This window comes from Sander vitreus, chromosome 12, assembly GCF_031162955.1.
Source record: "Sander vitreus isolate 19-12246 chromosome 12, sanVit1, whole genome shotgun sequence".
NCBI classification, from domain to species: domain Eukaryota; kingdom Metazoa; phylum Chordata; class Actinopteri; order Perciformes; family Percidae; genus Sander; species Sander vitreus.
The window spans coordinates 10,263,366-10,280,377 of NC_135866.1; positions in this window are offsets into that span (position 1 = coordinate 10,263,366).

A 17,012-nucleotide genomic window follows, 5' to 3' on the forward strand; every position below is an offset into this window, starting at 1 on the left:
TCAAAATAGATTCATAACAAATAATGTCAGTGTTGTCCCTGCTATGAGGACAAGGGAACTATTATTAACCATGCCAAAGGAGGTGAATCTCTAACTGAACCTGATGCTGTTCTGATTTGACAATAGATTGCCAATACATGTATGCTGGCTTTAGCAGGAATCATAATGACCAACCTGTAGCCGCAGAGACTGAGGATGCTGTAGTTGTGAGGCCATCTAATTGCGTATATGTTGTGCTGTTGCTGTCTTGGCTGGTTGCTGTAGCAGCAGACATCATGGAGGCTGAGTTTGTGCTCACATCTGATGATGATGTAGTAGTGCTGCTTGTACTGGGTAATGTTGAAGACACTGCAGATGACGGAGATGGGGGGGTATCTGTGGGTGCAGATGTACTTGTGCTTGGTGGTGTTGTGTCAGAAGCTTCGGGTCCTGAAGTTGTGCTGGTATTAACAAGTGTAGAGGAGGTACTGCTGTTTGTTGTGCTGGGTCCTGGAGAAATATATTGATTGATTATTGATGATGTTGTGCTGTTATCTGCTGGGGAGACAGTGGTAAAAGCTATAATCAGGAAGAAGCTGGGGAGAATGGTAAAGTTGGGGATGTTGTTGATCATTGTGGGGTTGAGATGGAGGAAGAATCTGTTGCACGAGGAATGGGAGCAGGAAGTACAGTGTATGAGGTGGTTTTGTGGGTTTTACCTGTTGGAGTTGCCGGTTTAGCTAGAAAATGAAAAAGGACGGTGACATTTCATTTGAATGCAGGAAAAACAAACGTATGCATTTGCTCGAGATGAAAGAGAAGGAGACTGGCATGGATGTCACAGTGAAGTCGTACAGCAGAATTGGACATTCGTGTTGTAAATTTTTCTCCTAAGATGGTTCTCAGACAACTAGATTCAGTTTCATTTACCCTGCAACAGGTAGAGAACGGTCTAATTCCAGGTGCTAGGCCTGTAACAATTATGAAATAATTGTCTAACCGTAATTTTTTTACATATTCATTCAAAACATTAGAGCATTTTTTAATGAAATTGGTCACACTATTGTTTGGACCCATCAAACGCGTTTGCAATACCGGCGTAGCGTCACCTAACTTTAACGTTAGCTAGCCTTTGATACTATGGATACGCCCCACCCGCAGGTGCAAGTTCAGTCGGCTTTCGAACATTAAAAATCCACCCAAGCACCTAAGGTCCTAAGGCGTATGACTGTTGATTCTGTTTAGATGTGCCAAATTGTAATTATATAAGTGATTATTGGTCGGACTGTTTAGCTAAAGCTATGCTAGTGGCAGCTGTCACTTGTTGCAATAGCAACTTCTAACATCCGTTTAAAGCTAAAGCCAGAGAAATTAAACACACTCTGTTTTTTGTTTCTGATTAAGGCTTTGTTTTTTTATTGATGGGAATAAAGGTTTTATTTTCAATTTTTTGTTAATTTAAGCAAACAAATATGTTTTTTGATAATAAATAGGGGTGGTTTACGTAGTAGGCTGTGAACCTGCGTATCTGGGTCACATAACAGTGATATATAACATAAGATGCATCCTGGGATCCATTTAAACTTTAATTTGTTTGAAAAAGTAATAAATAAATAAATGTATTATTTGACTAAAATAGCCAATTATAATTTGAATTGCAATTATTTCTGAGACAATTAATTGTCCAGCAAAATTTGGAATTGTTACAGGCCTAACACATGCTTCAAAATGCTAACACTTGATTAGGGATTCCTCCTTTGTCTAGACATTCTAGCATTCATGTAGGCTAAATGTCAGTTTTAGAGATACACAAAAAGTACAATAAATGTATTTATAGGATATAATTGACATTTTTTGACAATTTTCTCCACATATTCTCAGGTTTTTCCCCAATAGCTAATTTTTTACCGTTCATCACGCTCCCACTGCTTTTCTCTTTATACATCCATGGCTTTTCCCCTGTCCAATGCAGGAACAAAGCTGTTGCTGTTTGTCTAGAATAGGGTTGCGTAACCTGGTACAAAGTCCGTGCCAAAATTCTGAAAATGTGATGGTACTCGTTTTTTACAGTACCGTACAGGGGCAGTATAGGCCTACAAGTGCTCTACTCTCCTGCTAAATGCTGAAGAAAGCTGACCGGCACAGAAAAACAGAATAGTGCCTTATCTCTGTGCTCAGTGCTCACTGACGGCCTCTGGCTTTACCGTAACACTACATCTACAGCAACGGCTTTCGCGACTTCACCTGGAGCTCCCAACCAGAAAGTAAATGTGTTTCTCTCTGGCGTTGTCTGTCACAGCCTAACGTTACCTCCGATAGCTGACATTAGTATAAAAGCAAGAACCCAATGGACAATGACCAAATCCAGCCGGAGAATATTTTTTATGTTGCCTACTTGCACTTGTGAGGCACTTATATAATTTACCATTATATTTTGCAATAATCCAATTGGCTGAGTCATTTAGTATCAAAATTATTTAATTGTTTGGAAATAAATTAGCTACAATCAGGTCAACAAACTATAAAATAATGCTAGCTAGTAAAATGGTTTATCAACTTCATTGTAACTGTGTCCTCAATTTTCAGTTAAACACATTTTTGAGATAAGTGTGCCGGGACTTAAACACCCTGGTCAAAGAGTTTAATAAAGTTTTTATTAAACTGATTAAATGTGACGTTTCACTCACCATCATAAAGTAGGAAGCCCAACAGGAGAGAGAAGTACAAAGTAAACCGATCCATGACTCGGTTTGGCTGCTGAGTGCTGCAAAGGCTTTTTCGTACAGTCACACAGGTTTCTTTTGTGTAATGATTTAAACATAGTTAGAATGTAGCTTACATATGTAAAGAATGCCGTTACCTATACTTAAGACTGGAATAACTGGACTGATGGCGACACAAGTGTAACCACAGTGCATGTTTGTTAGAACAGTGAACTGAAGATGAACGCACTGGCTTTCAAATACACATCATGACTTGTGTAGGAAAATTTTGTATAACCATTTATTGCACAATTTCTTTCCAACAGTAATCAGATAGTGATGAATAATCCATTTGTAGTCCTGCATAATCATAATTTTTCATACAGTAGATGCACATTTGTAAGAATATCACCTTAGAATAAAAAGTATGCTGTTGGCAATGACACACACAGTAAAGTCTGATATATAGTACAAAGATTACTTGAGAAAGTAACGATTTAAGAGATTTTTTTTAAAAATAGTAGCAGATTCAAGAGACTCTGGTAATTTACATTTTTGTTGTTTAATTAATGGTTAATTACAGGTTTGTTGTTCTATTGCTTAACATTTCACAGTGTCTGCCTCCAGCACAAATGTTTCACAGTAGATGATGTGTTAGTACTCCTTGACCTTTGAATACCACAAGTGTCTATTCCCTGAAAGTCAGAACTGGTTCTGAACCCCCCCCCCCCTCCCCCCTCAAACAAACTCGTTGTTCATTCTCTCCTAAAGAAAACTGAACTTTCTTTGCGCAAAGAATACATTCTTTGTTCAGTGAAGCCTTTTTTTAGATTTCACCATTAGAATTTCCACTACATCATCTTCCTATATTTATTGTCATGAAGAGCTGGAGTTGAAGAAAGCTTTATTCACCACTGACTATGTTCATGCCAAGTCATGTTTGGTAGTTCATGTTTAGGATAGGATACCTTGTCTAAGGAAAATATTAAATCAGCAATATTTCTCTCTGTTTTTATTTTATAACGTGATATATATATATATATATATATATATATATATATATATATATATATATATATATATATATATATATATATATATATATTATCACTGTGGCGTTTTCTTGTAAACAGGGATGTTTATACTAGTGGACAGAACATCCACAGGTTATTTTTTTTTTTTTAAGATAATTTTTTGGGGCTTTTCCCTTTATTTGATAGTGACAGTAGATAGACAGGAAAAGGGGGGGAGAGAAGGAGACGGGCTGACATGCAGCAAAGGGCCGCAGGTTGGATTCGAAACCAGGCTGCTGCAAAGGACTCACACTTTACTGAGTGAGCTAGAGTCTACCCCCCCCCCACAACATATTTTTAAGTGCCATGTCTCATCTTTACATCCATCTGATATTCACACTCTCCAGCTCTCTCCAAACTCTTGAACACTCCAGGCCCTGGTACCATCTGGTTTCATCCGGTCATTGTGTCTATAACCATCAAAGTTCCCACTAAGAGGCCAAAGTCGGTCTTCAGGTAGATGCGAGAGGAACGCTCCAAGATGTTTAGACCAGCAGTCGGTGAGGCGGGAGTATTAGTTCTCCTTCCATCCGCCTAGAGGGAGACCGAGAGGAGGATGTGTTAATCTAGTATTCATTCTTCTATGATTATGCATGTTGTGTGCAGGGATTCACAAAAGATACATTTTAGCCATGCTACCACGTGCACTCTTTGGATGGCTGTTCAGATTAAAATATGTCGAACCTGGATCCTATATTCCCGCGTTTTTGTGTCTAAGTGACTAATGGGAGCAACAGTCTTTGAAATTGGTCCAGTATTAAGCAAGATCGCTGCAGTCGGAAGCAGAGAAACAAATATGTTGGCTCTATACACGCTAAAAGTATTGCCTTTTTCTGAGTCTGGTGGGTTTAGTGCTAGCGACTTCAGAGCCTTTTCTGGTTAAACAAAAAGGTCTCAAAGAGGTTTTAAAGGTCTATCTCTGAAGGGATCCTTTCCATAATGTTGTGACGGTAGTTACCTTTTAAGCTGTGTTGTAAAATGAGTCATAAGCTGTATTAAGTAATACTCTAGGCATTGTAAGCTATTTTTATTTAGGCCTATATCTATTAGAGTAAAGACTGTCATGTATTTGATACATGCATTTATACTTTTTAATGTGAACAAACTGTTTAATCTGTCAATGTTGTAGTTTTAAGTTGTGATTGATATGTTTGAGAACTTTATAGTTAAAGTTATAGCGCTTTATAGTACTGCATGTAATTTTACATGCTTAAAGGGTACATAAGAAATGTATTAATAATGTAGGCCTAATATCTCTGATATTCAGGCCCTGATCTCTACCAGTTTATTTAGTTTTAATAGGTGATGGTGTTGTTTCTGAGAGTTATGTAGCCTGCTGTCACAGTACAGCTACAGCCACACTGGTGCTCCTGTTGGCTGAAACATTGGCCCTTCCTCAGGTGCGTTTGATGTGTCTGATAGTTGATGAGCAGCCCTCACAGTTCAGCTGGAGAAGGGTCTGGGAAATAAACTGTGTGAGAGAAGAACCTCACTGATTAGGTAAGCGACAGAGCTTACCTAATTAGTTTTCTTGTGATACTATAACTGTGTGATGTATATGTAAAGGTTGTTTGTGCTTACATTGGAGATAGCCTCAAAAATCACATCTTCATTTTCCCCATTCTGGGATAATACATAAGCTTTCAGGTCAAGGGTCACTATATGGGCATCTGTAGAAAAAAAGGTGCAAATACAAATGTATTTTACAATTTAAACCTAACTACAGAACTGATGTACAGAAGACCAAACCGATAAAGTTAATTAATTAAAAAGTGCACTACTTTGGCTCTGCTACAGCTCTGTGTCTGTCCCTCTGCTTCAGTTTCACTTACCACTGAGTCTGACTTAATGTCCCAGCCAAAAACACTATCTGACTATCTTTTATTGTATTATGTTGAAAGTTTCTAATTTATTAAATAATTGCTTAAAGCATTTAAACAAAGTTTTTGTTGGAGTTTGTAACATTCCAAAATCTTAATTTTGACTTAAAGATTATCATTTTCACTGTAAATGCATATCGCTTCTAAATACCGGTTGTCGGTTTTATTAACTACTAATAATCAGTATCTGTTGATCCCTAGTCCATGTGATGGTGGAATCTGTGTTTTTGTTGGAAAATCCAGATTTGCTCCCACCTGCTGGTGAAGATGTGACACTAGTGGTATCCAGAGTTGTACTGTTGTCCGTCAGTGTTGTCCCTGCTATGAGGACAAGGAAACTATTATTAAGCATGCCAAAGGAGGTGAATCTCTTACTGACCCTTATACAAAAAAAAACATTTTCAGCAGTGACATACAGAATTATTGTATTTCTTCAAATATGAATTTTGGAAATGGCTTGAGCAGAAATCATAATGACCAACCTGTAGCTGCGCAGACTGCGGATGCTGAAGTTGTGAGTCCATCTAATTGCGTAGATGTAGTACTGTTGCTGTCTTGGCTGGTTGCTGTAGCAGCAGACATCATGGAGGCTGAGTCTGTGCTCACATCTGATGATGATGCAGTAGTGCTGTTTGTCGTACTGTGTTCTGTTGTTGAAGACACTGCAGATGATGGAGATGGGAGGATATCTGTGGGTGTAGATGTACTGCTTGTACTTGTTGTGCTTGGTGGTGTTGTGTCAGAAGCTTGGGTGCTGAAGTTATGCTGATATTTACAAGTACAGATGTAGTACTGTTGTTTGTTGTGCTGGGATTTGGAGAAATGGAGTCTGTAGATGATGTTGTGCTGTTATCTGCTGGGGAGACTGGTAAAGTTGTGCTGTTATCTGCTGGTGTAGGTGAGCTGCTGCTTGTTTGGCTGGTTGCTGTAGTAGCAGGGACTGTAGATGCTGATGTTGTACTCTCTTCCATCAGTGTAGATGTTGTATTTGGTGCTAACGAGACAGTGGATGAAGAAGTTGATGTAGTACTGCAGCTTGTTGTGATGGGTGTGCTTGGCGGTGGTAAAAGCTGTAATCAAGAATAAAGATTTGCACTATTAAATCTTAAACCTCATCTCAAATCCTAAACTGACATAACTGTGTAAATTCAAATTTTTTGTGTTTACCCTCACTCACGTTGCGTGCAGTTGGACCTGTAGTCAGGACAGCAGTCGTCAGATTGCAAGCAGGCCTCATCACAATAACATCCCCTGGAGCAGGAGTCGTTTCCACCAGGACAACACAGCAGGGGTGGACCTGCACAGCCTGAAGCACACACAGCACAGCTGTATACAAGATCACCACTGTACTCATTTATTAATAAATGTACTCATTTATTACAGTAATTTCAACTCGTTATGTCAAAATCACGAGATAATTTCTAAAAATGAATTGTTTCCTAAAAAGATTACACATCACTTCCGGTTGGACGATGAGCGGATAGCACACACGGGTCGGTAGCTCCTGCTTAGCTGTGTTTAAAATTACATTCTAAACAAAGTCCGACTAACCTAGCAAAGAATTAACTTTACTTGTATCAAAAATACTAAGGTGTAAGAAACGAAAAATGCCGACTACACGAGCCGCTAAGATGGTGACAGCAGAGGAGGCAGACCCCGATGAAGCCGCGTGGGAGAGTTTAGAGAGGAACCCCGACATGAGTGTGCAGACCGCGAACAACCAGGAGGTCTTGACCGCCATAGGAACTTTGCACACGGAACTCTCCGTGCAAGAGGGGTGAGGTAACTCATGGGCTTCTGGACATGCGGTAAACGGGAGCCTTTGTGGATGTGTACAGCTCTCATGTACATCAAATCCCTCTTTTATTAGTTATGTTAGCCTACCACCAACCCCTCCCCCTCTGTAACTATTTTGTTCCCTGTTTATAATCTCTTTAATAACGAGGATGGAGACTGCCTCATTTCTTTTTTGTTGCTTAGCACTGCTTAACTCAGGACTGTGACGAGTTAGTGGAGAAGAAAAGGAAGCCAAATAAGATCATAACAAATTACCATCTCAATGCAGGATATGTTCGATAAAGACAAAAGTAGAGGAGAGGTGACCTTTTGTACCTGGAATGTGAATGGGGTTAACGAACCAGTCAAAAGGGGCAAGGTTCTGTCCCACCTAAAAGCACTTAAAGCTGATGTGATCTTCTTGCAAGAAACTCATCTGAAAAATGATGCTCATAATAAACTACGATGTAGATAGATAAGCCAGATATTTCACTTTAAGTTGTCTACAAAGGCAAGGTCGGCGACCATATTGATCCAGAGGGGAGCTCCTTTTAGGCACCAATCCACAATTCAGGAAAAGATGGGAGATATGTTATGGTCATGGGGGAAATGCACTCAATCCCAATAACACTATTAAATATATATGGTCCGAATCACGACGATCCAGAATTCTTTAGAAAGGTATTAGGTTTAATCCCAGACACCACACATCTTATTATTGGTGGAGATTTTAATTTAGTGTTAGACTCACATTTGGACAGGTCTTTTACTCAAAGGAATATAAACACGAATGCAAGCGGCCTTATTAACACATACATGGATAATATGAATTTATGTGACATATGGAGGATCCTAAATTCAACAGTGAGGGAATATTCCTTTCACTCAAAGGTGCATAATGTGTACTCAAGGATCGATTATTTTTTAGTGGATGGGAAGGTATTGCCACTCACCCGGGACTCAAATTACCATATTATTATTATTATTATATCGGATCACCCTCTCAATGAAAATGTGTGATTTATCCGGCACGCAGAAAAATTGGAGATTTGATCCTCAACTCCTTAATAATCCTAAATTCTGCGAGTACTTAGAACCGCAGATTACACTATTTTTTTTAAACCAATGACAATAGTGAAACGTCTCCCACTTTACTCTGGGAAATATTTAAAGCATATATCAGGGGATGTATAATTTATTTTCAGTCCTCTCAGAAGAAACGCGATAAAATGGAACAACTAGAGTTAGAAAGGCAAATTAAAAGTCTCGATGCAGAGAATGCTAAACAACCCTTCCGAGAAAAATACAATACTATTATGTAACTCAAGTATAAGCTTAACCAAATACTATCCAAGAAAATCAGCAGGGCTTTTACTTTTACTAAACAAACATATTTCGAATTTGGTGATAAGCCACATAAATTATTGGCGAGGCAACTGCGCAAAATGGAAAATGACCGAACCAGCCATAAAATAAAAACTCAAAATGGTCACCTTTGTACCACACAAGGCGACATTAATGAGCAATTTCGTCAATTTTATGAGGGGTTATATTTATCTAAATCAAACTCTGGTCCGAGGGATATGCAGGAATTTTTGGTTAAATGTAAATTGCCAACATTGGATCAACATGACCATAGAGCCCTCAATGCTGAAATTACATGTGAAGAAATTTTGAAATCAATACAATCCTTAAAGAAGGGTAAAAGCCCAGGGGTCTCATTTACAAACGTGGCGTATGCACAAAACGGGGCTGAAAATGTGCGTATGCCACTTCCCACGCAAAGGTTGTGATTTATAAAAAACAAACTTGACGGGAGAATGTGCGGTCCTCCACACAAACTCTGACCCATGCGTACGCACATTTTGGAGACAATGGGAATTGGCGACGCAGATGGTGAGGTGGTGAACTTACGTGGGAATAAAGATTACTCTTAATATATTCAAGTATTAATGCGTTCACTCCATATCATCCACATTACCATGAAGATTAAATCCAGCAGTGTTATTTGCGCTTGTACTGAGTGATAATTGTTCCAACTCAAATCTTAAATAAAAATGTGTTTTTAATGTTTAATCGGTGCTGTCTCGCCGTCACATTGTCCGCTACAGAGCGCAGGAGGAGGAGATGGCCCGACTGCATGGTATACAGGATAGCATCAAATACCCTAGCATTAGATAACGGCAGAACACAGTGTAAATAACTAAATATCTGTCTTTAATACTGTGCATATATCATCAAATGTCAAAGTCTGGAAATACAGCCGTTAAGCTCTCGCGCAATTGTTACCCTTAATGTCCTCGTTATCAGTCCGAACTTAAATACTGTTTGTGACAAAACCTGCATGAAGAAAAGTGTTTGCCTATTACACTTTCTTTTGTTTTCAAATTGTATCTCGGGGTGGGGGATACCACCAGTTGATGGTGTTGGCAAGGTGTTAACAATCACAAATTATTGTAAACATATAAATACTGCGGTGAACCCGTGTGTAATGCTGCATGATGGCACTGCTGGCACTGCAGGAGGACTATACGCTAATGGAAGAATCAGGAGAAAGAGACTTCAGGGACCATGACGATGACTGGCTAATATGCCGATTTAGATTCCCTAAAGCTGAGCTCTTGGATCTATGTACTGAATTGGGTCCAGTAGAGAGGGCAATGCGCCAGAACCGTGCCATCCCAGTCCATCCCGGTCCAAATACAGGTCCTCGCCACTCTGAGGGCAACCGGCTGTTTCCAGAGGGAAATGTCAGTACGTCTGGTATATCGAAGCTGTCCCCGAGTGCCGTAATGCCTGCCATTTTGGATGTATTATTAATGCATGTAGTTATAGATCAGGTTTCCCTACACTGTGCAAGAACAGGCTGAAATTATAATTTAATTTGCAACAATTCCTGTCTGGGAAGTTTTTTGCTGTGTCTCCGCCAGTCATCATGATTCGGTGTAACAACTGCCAGTGTCATTCATATACTGATCAGCATTCACGAGGTGCTTTGCATTGACTATTTATGGTTAAAAATGGGTATGTACAGGGCGGGATAAGAGGCTGAATCACGTACGCACGCTTGTAGGTAATCTCTGATTTATAAAGGGAACATTGCTTACAGGTGTGCCTACACACGGTTTTATAAATCAGACTTTTTTTCAGTGTACGCCATTTTGGGCTTTTAGGCGTACATACACTTATAGTAAGGATCCTATGCACAGTTTTATAAATGAGACCCCAGGTCCAGATGGATTAGGAAGTGAGTTGTACCTACTGGCCCCCTATATACTTAGGATGTGCAAACAGGCAAAGAAAGATGGGGTTTTGCCACAAACGCTAAATGAGGCGGTTATAACTTTAATACCAAAAAAAGGGAAGGATCTGGAAGAGGTAGGCTCCTATAGACCTATCTCTCTTTTAAATATGGATCAAAAGATTTTGGCCAAAACTCTAGCCCGAAGACTTAGTTTGCTAATAAATAAGCTTGTTCACGCCGATCAAACAGGTTTTGTCGCTGGAAGGAGCTCCTTTCTCAACTTCAGACGCCTTTTTAATATAATATACTCGCCTAGAATTTCAAAGGATTTTGTTCTGTTAAGCCTCGATGCTGAGAAAGCATTTGATGAAGTAGAATGGCCCTACCTCTTTGCTGTCCTGGAACAATTTCAGATGGATGATGAGTTTGCTGCATGGATCCGATTACTGTACAGCAGCCCCACTGCTAGAATACTCACAAATCAAACGCTTTCGGCCCAGTTCCGACTCCACAGAGGCACAAGGCAAGGTTGCGTGCTAAGCCCTTTATTGTTTGCTCTGGCTTTGGAACCACTAGCGGAGACCATTATATGCCATCCTGATATACATGGATATAACACAGAGTACACAGCAAACAAAATATCCTTGTACACTGATGATATTGTGTTATTTATTTCCCAACCGAAAGTTACTATGCCAATGTTTTAGCAGTTATTAAGCTATTCTGCACCTTCGCTGGATATAGGATCAATTGGGGTAAAAGCGAACTGATGCCCTTGAAGCTAGAAGATTATAATTGGCTCAGGCTCACCTATCTGGGAATCGTCATTACTAAAAAATTAAGCTCTATATTCAAAGAAAATTTTCTTCCCCTTTTAGACAAACTCAAAAATAGAATTCAGTTCTGGAGGACTCTTCCATTATCCCTAGTGGGCAGGGTGAATACAATTAAGATGGTTTTTCTCCCACAACTACTTTACCTCCTCCAAAACATACCAATCTTTCTCTCAAAGTCATACTTTAAAAGGTTAGACTCAATAGTTCTTCCCTTTGTCTGGAATTATAAATCCCATAGAATAAAAAAAAAAGAACATTTGTGTAAGTCCAGATCACATGGAGGACTTGCACTTCCAAGTTTTATAAATTATTATTAGGCTACATTTATCCATTCTATTGCATCAGTGTTAGATGGTACTGCTTTGTTGTCGAATGGACTGGAAATTGAGCGAGAGGACTGTCTGCCATACTCAATCGGTGCTGTAATTTTATCTCCGATTCCTCTTAACAAAACATGTTACAAGCACAACCCGGTAATACATGACACAATAAGGACTTGGAAACAGATATCAAAGAACTTAAAACTCAGAGCGATCTCTCTCTGGTTGCCAATAGCAGCAAACTTTTCCTTCCCTCCTTCTTGTCTAGACACGGCCTTTGATATGTGGAAAGAGCTCGGTGTTCGTAACGTAGGGGATTTATATATAGAAGGATCATTTGCATCTTTTCATATATCCACAAGTGCTCCATAAATGCACGTCATTGTCTAATACAGTTTAAAATCCTACATAGGCTACATTATTCCAAAGAAAGACTTCATAGGATCTTCCCTGAGCTCTCTCCTCTGTGTGAAAAATGTGGGTGATTTACTTCATAGTTATGTTCTCTGTTGCAAAATACAAGGTTACTGGAGTGATATCTTTAGTTTCATGTCCAAGGTGTTAAATATTAAAATTGTCCCAGATTCAGTTTTAGTAATCTTAGGGATATCCAATGAATCAAAGAGACTGACACTGGCGCAACAGCGCTTCTTGGCATATGGAATTCTCACTGCAAAGAAGTGTATCCTCTTATTCTGGAAAAAAGAGAGGGATCAACACTGAAGATATGGCTCACGGAGATGATGGACACACTCCACCTTGAGAGGATCCGGTTCATCCTTAAGGACAAACTAAAAGACTTTGAGAACATTTGGCGACCTTTGGAATCTTATTTTACAGGACAAGCAGTTTCCTGATCGCAGTCTGGGGTGGGTTATTGTGGGTAGGGATTAGGGCCTCTCATTTCAAAATTTTTTGTTTTTTATTTATCCTTATTTCCATTCCTTATTTTTATTTTTATACTGTAAAAAAAGAAGCACTGTAATAATTTTGTAACTTGATTTTTGAAATTAAGCTTCATAATAAAAATATTTGAAACCTAAAAAGATTACACATCACATGTCATTTAGTCAGTCTGTTTTCCTGGAAAGGAGTATGATGTAATTGTCATCAGTGGTACAGTATAAACAGATAATATTTAGGTCAAACATTGATAAAAAAAAAAGTAAATTAAAAAATATTGAATCTAGGGAAAATAATAAATTTTAGAAATCAAAGCAAAAAAAGTTTACATCGATTCCCCCCTGTGCGTTGCTATGGTTGCTGTACACAAGCCAACCAGCCAACAGTTTGCAAGGCTGCAGACTAGGGCTGAGTGATATGGAGAAAATCTAATATCACGATATTTTTGACCAAATACCTCGATATCGATACCACAACGATATTGTAGTGTTGACTATTGGTGCTTTCACAAAATATTTACACAATGAGATTTTTGATAAATGATCATCAGTAATGTGGATATAATGACTAAGTGGGTAAAGGCAAATAATAGAACAGTTACAACAGTCTGGTAAGTTCAGAAAATCACATAACTTTAATAACTGTAATACAGCCTTTAAAACCAGTAAAAGACAACACTTATGCCATATTACGATATTACGATATCCAAAATCTAAGACGATATCTAGTCTCATATCACAATATCGATATAATATCGATATATTGCCCAGCTCTTCTGCAGATCCGATAATAAGGAGAAACACAGCCTAAACATAACAAAGACTTTGATATCAACAGGTTTTTGGATATGCGCACACATCGCTACGCCAACCTTCTCAAGAAGCTGGTTGAAAAAATGAAAGAGGGACTCTGTGTTTGCACGGTCCAACAAGTCCGCCGCCGCAGGAAAACTTTGAAAAAAACGTATTTTGCACAGCTACATGTAAACAGATATATTAGTGGAATATTCACTTTCATTATCCATGTAAAGTAATAGTAGTTTGTAAGACATTTCATTTGAATGCAGGAAAACAAACATTTAAATTAAGCATTTGCTCGAGATGAAAGAGAAGGAGACTGGCATGGATGTCACAGTGAAGTCGTACAGCAACATTCGGCATTGGTGTTAGTAATGTTCTCTGTAAGATGTTTTTCAGACAGCTAGATAAGAACTGCATTATTAGTTTATTCTTACTGCCTTTAGGTAATATTCACGCTGAGGTCAGTACAATAAGCGCTGATAAATGACCTCTTACTAACATGTAATATAAGAACAGGTGACAATGACCTGGTCCAGCAGCAGCATATTTTTTAGCCTACTTGCACTCGTGAGACAATTATATATTTACCGTTTATATTTATCGTTTTGAAATCATTAAATACTAATTAGCTTTTTACAATCAGGTCAGTAAACTTTAAAATAAAGCAAGCTGGTAAAATAATTGTTCATTTTAGTTTGCAACTGTATCTTAAATTTAAAGATAGTCAGTTAAACACAATTTTTGGGTAACACTTTATAAGAACCATCATTAATAGATGGTAAATTGATAAATCTTTAGTTAATTGTCATTTAACTGTTAGCAAACAGTCATTTTACTGTTAACAAACAATGTAATTATAATTAATAATGTTTACTAATTATTAGTAGTGCTGTTAATTAACAGATTATTGTTACACACGTTATATCCCTCATATACTATATTAGGTATTAATATCTGAAGAATGTAAGTAAAATATGAAGTATTTATTAACTATTTAACAAGGTATTATAGTCATGTGTTGCAACTTTATAATAACCATCCAGACACTGTTGCTTCACCAAGCATTTACTAACCAATAACTAACTATGAAAATCAGTCGCAACTCATCACTCACCATCATAAAGTAGGAACGCCAACAGGAGAGAGAAGTACAATGTAAACTGATCCATGACTCTGTGTGGCTGCTGAGTGTTGCAAAGGCTTTGATTAACTTTGATTAACTTCTTCACAGAACATCATGTCACAGAAGACCTGTCATATTTTTTCTTTGTATAATGCTTATAACACAGACTGTAGATATGTCAAGAATGCAGTTACCTACACTTGAGACTGGTATGACTGGACTGATGGCAACACAAGTCACTAATAAAAATGCATTGTGTAACCACAGTGCATGTTTATTAAAAGAACGCGTGTGCCAGAGCCAGACACGTCAACAGAGGTCCAAGTCCAACCAGAAACATCAGGTACGATTCATGAGCTTCAAACTAACGTTAACGTTGATGTGAGCGGAACAGCTAGCGTTAATGAGGAGTCTGCAGCTACCAACCTTAACGTTACCTTAGTCAATGACACTGACGTCAACAATAACGTGAGTAACGAAACACGTGGTTGGCCTGACTGTTGGTCAAGGGACCAAATGATGTATTTTTGCTCCACGAACAGCTGGCTCGTTTTTAAAGATAACAAACTGGGCTGCAAAACATGTAGCAGCATCCCGTCACTTGCTGGCTAGACAGAGAGGGGACTGAAGCTGTCAAGAGAATCACACACACACACACACACACACACACACACACACACACACACACACACACACACACACACACACACACACACAAAACTTGTTTAAATAAATACATACATTTATGTTGTTAATAAATAACAATAAATTGTTGTACCAGCAATATCTCCAAGTTTTGTTTTTGTCAAATGTCATAATGATTTGCCAATGCAAGAGAGTACCGGCACCTTTTTTTTTTTTTCCGCTTCAAGCACTGTGTGGGGGGTGAGCTGCTGGGGAAAACCGAACTGATAAGAGCTTGTTACTTTTCCATGGTAACTTCCCTGTGATTAATCAGATAAAACATTTGCAATATATCACCATGACCATCTCGGTGTTTCTCTGTGCTTTGTGTTCGATAATTGAGGTCAGTAAATCTCCATAACAGGCTTCATTAATTCATTTTTAAAATGTATTTCTTCTTTGAAGTTTTCTTTAAAATATCTCATCTCCTCTCGAACTCTCGTGAACCCAATCTCTCGTCTCGTCTTGTGAGCTGGGTGTTTCGTCACTACCCTATTACATACTAAGAAAACGTCTTTAAGTTCAAGACGTGTTAATACATAAGCAACAGATCTACTGGCACTACCTCAGGATGCTAAAGGAAGGATAGCTCATCTTAATGAAATACTAAACATCAGTAACTCTTGTTAAACTCTTGACCCCAGAGAAACTCTACCATTCTGGAGGAAGTACTACTTCAACAACAAGTTTTTTTTTTCTCCATAGTTTGGATTGTGCAGATGTCAAACTGGCAAGAATGCTGACAGTTCTATACCAACTTTACTTGGCTTGTGTCAGAAGGCTAATTACCTCCTGAGGTGTGATCTGAAGAAGGCCCAGTCATCATAGTAGGAGTGGAGCCACTATGCCTTGTTCAATCAAAAACATCAGTAACAAGTTGACTCCACTGACATATATCTTGTTCAAAATTGCAGTCGAGGTGGCATACTGAAAACAAATATCAGACATATATTTAGTTAACTGAAAATTACTGGAACTCCCAACACCAGGGGAGTACAAGTGCTGCAGCTGTACCTGAATGTGGTGGTGGTCTGTTATCTGGAGCCTCCGTAACATTGTCCTTTACATTGTCAGTTAAGTCGGTTGTTGCTTCCACAACGGGGGGGGTATGGTGACATTTGCTACAGGGGGCTGTTCACACTGTTGTTAAACTTTGATAAAGTAAGCAGTAGTTACAATTTGACAGGATTTATTTTTGTTAGATGTATCATTATAAATAAGATGGCCATGACACTGACTTATTATTGAATGCTTTATTCAAGTGTTCAGAATAACTGCAATGATGTTTTAGAGAGGCAGCAAACTTATCAGGAGCACAAAGTACAGTGTAAACCAATCCATGACTGATTGGCGAGGGTGTGGACACCATTAGCCTACGCTGCTCACAACAATGATTTTATTGTCTGCCAAAATAAACTATGGTGTTGTTAGAGTTCTTGTTGTTTTCTTTTTGTGATGATTTTTTCCTGTTTTACTGACAGACATTGAGTTACACGACAGCCTGTCGATAATTAATAAGAGGACAATGACTAATGTTGCCACTGTGTTACCATTTCAAAGTACAAAATCTCGAAAGTACAAACATTCTAACACATAACGAAATGTCAGCAATATTTGAATAACCAATAATTGCACATTACAGTTTTTTCTACCAACATTATTAGATATAGACACATATTCAATTTGTAGTCA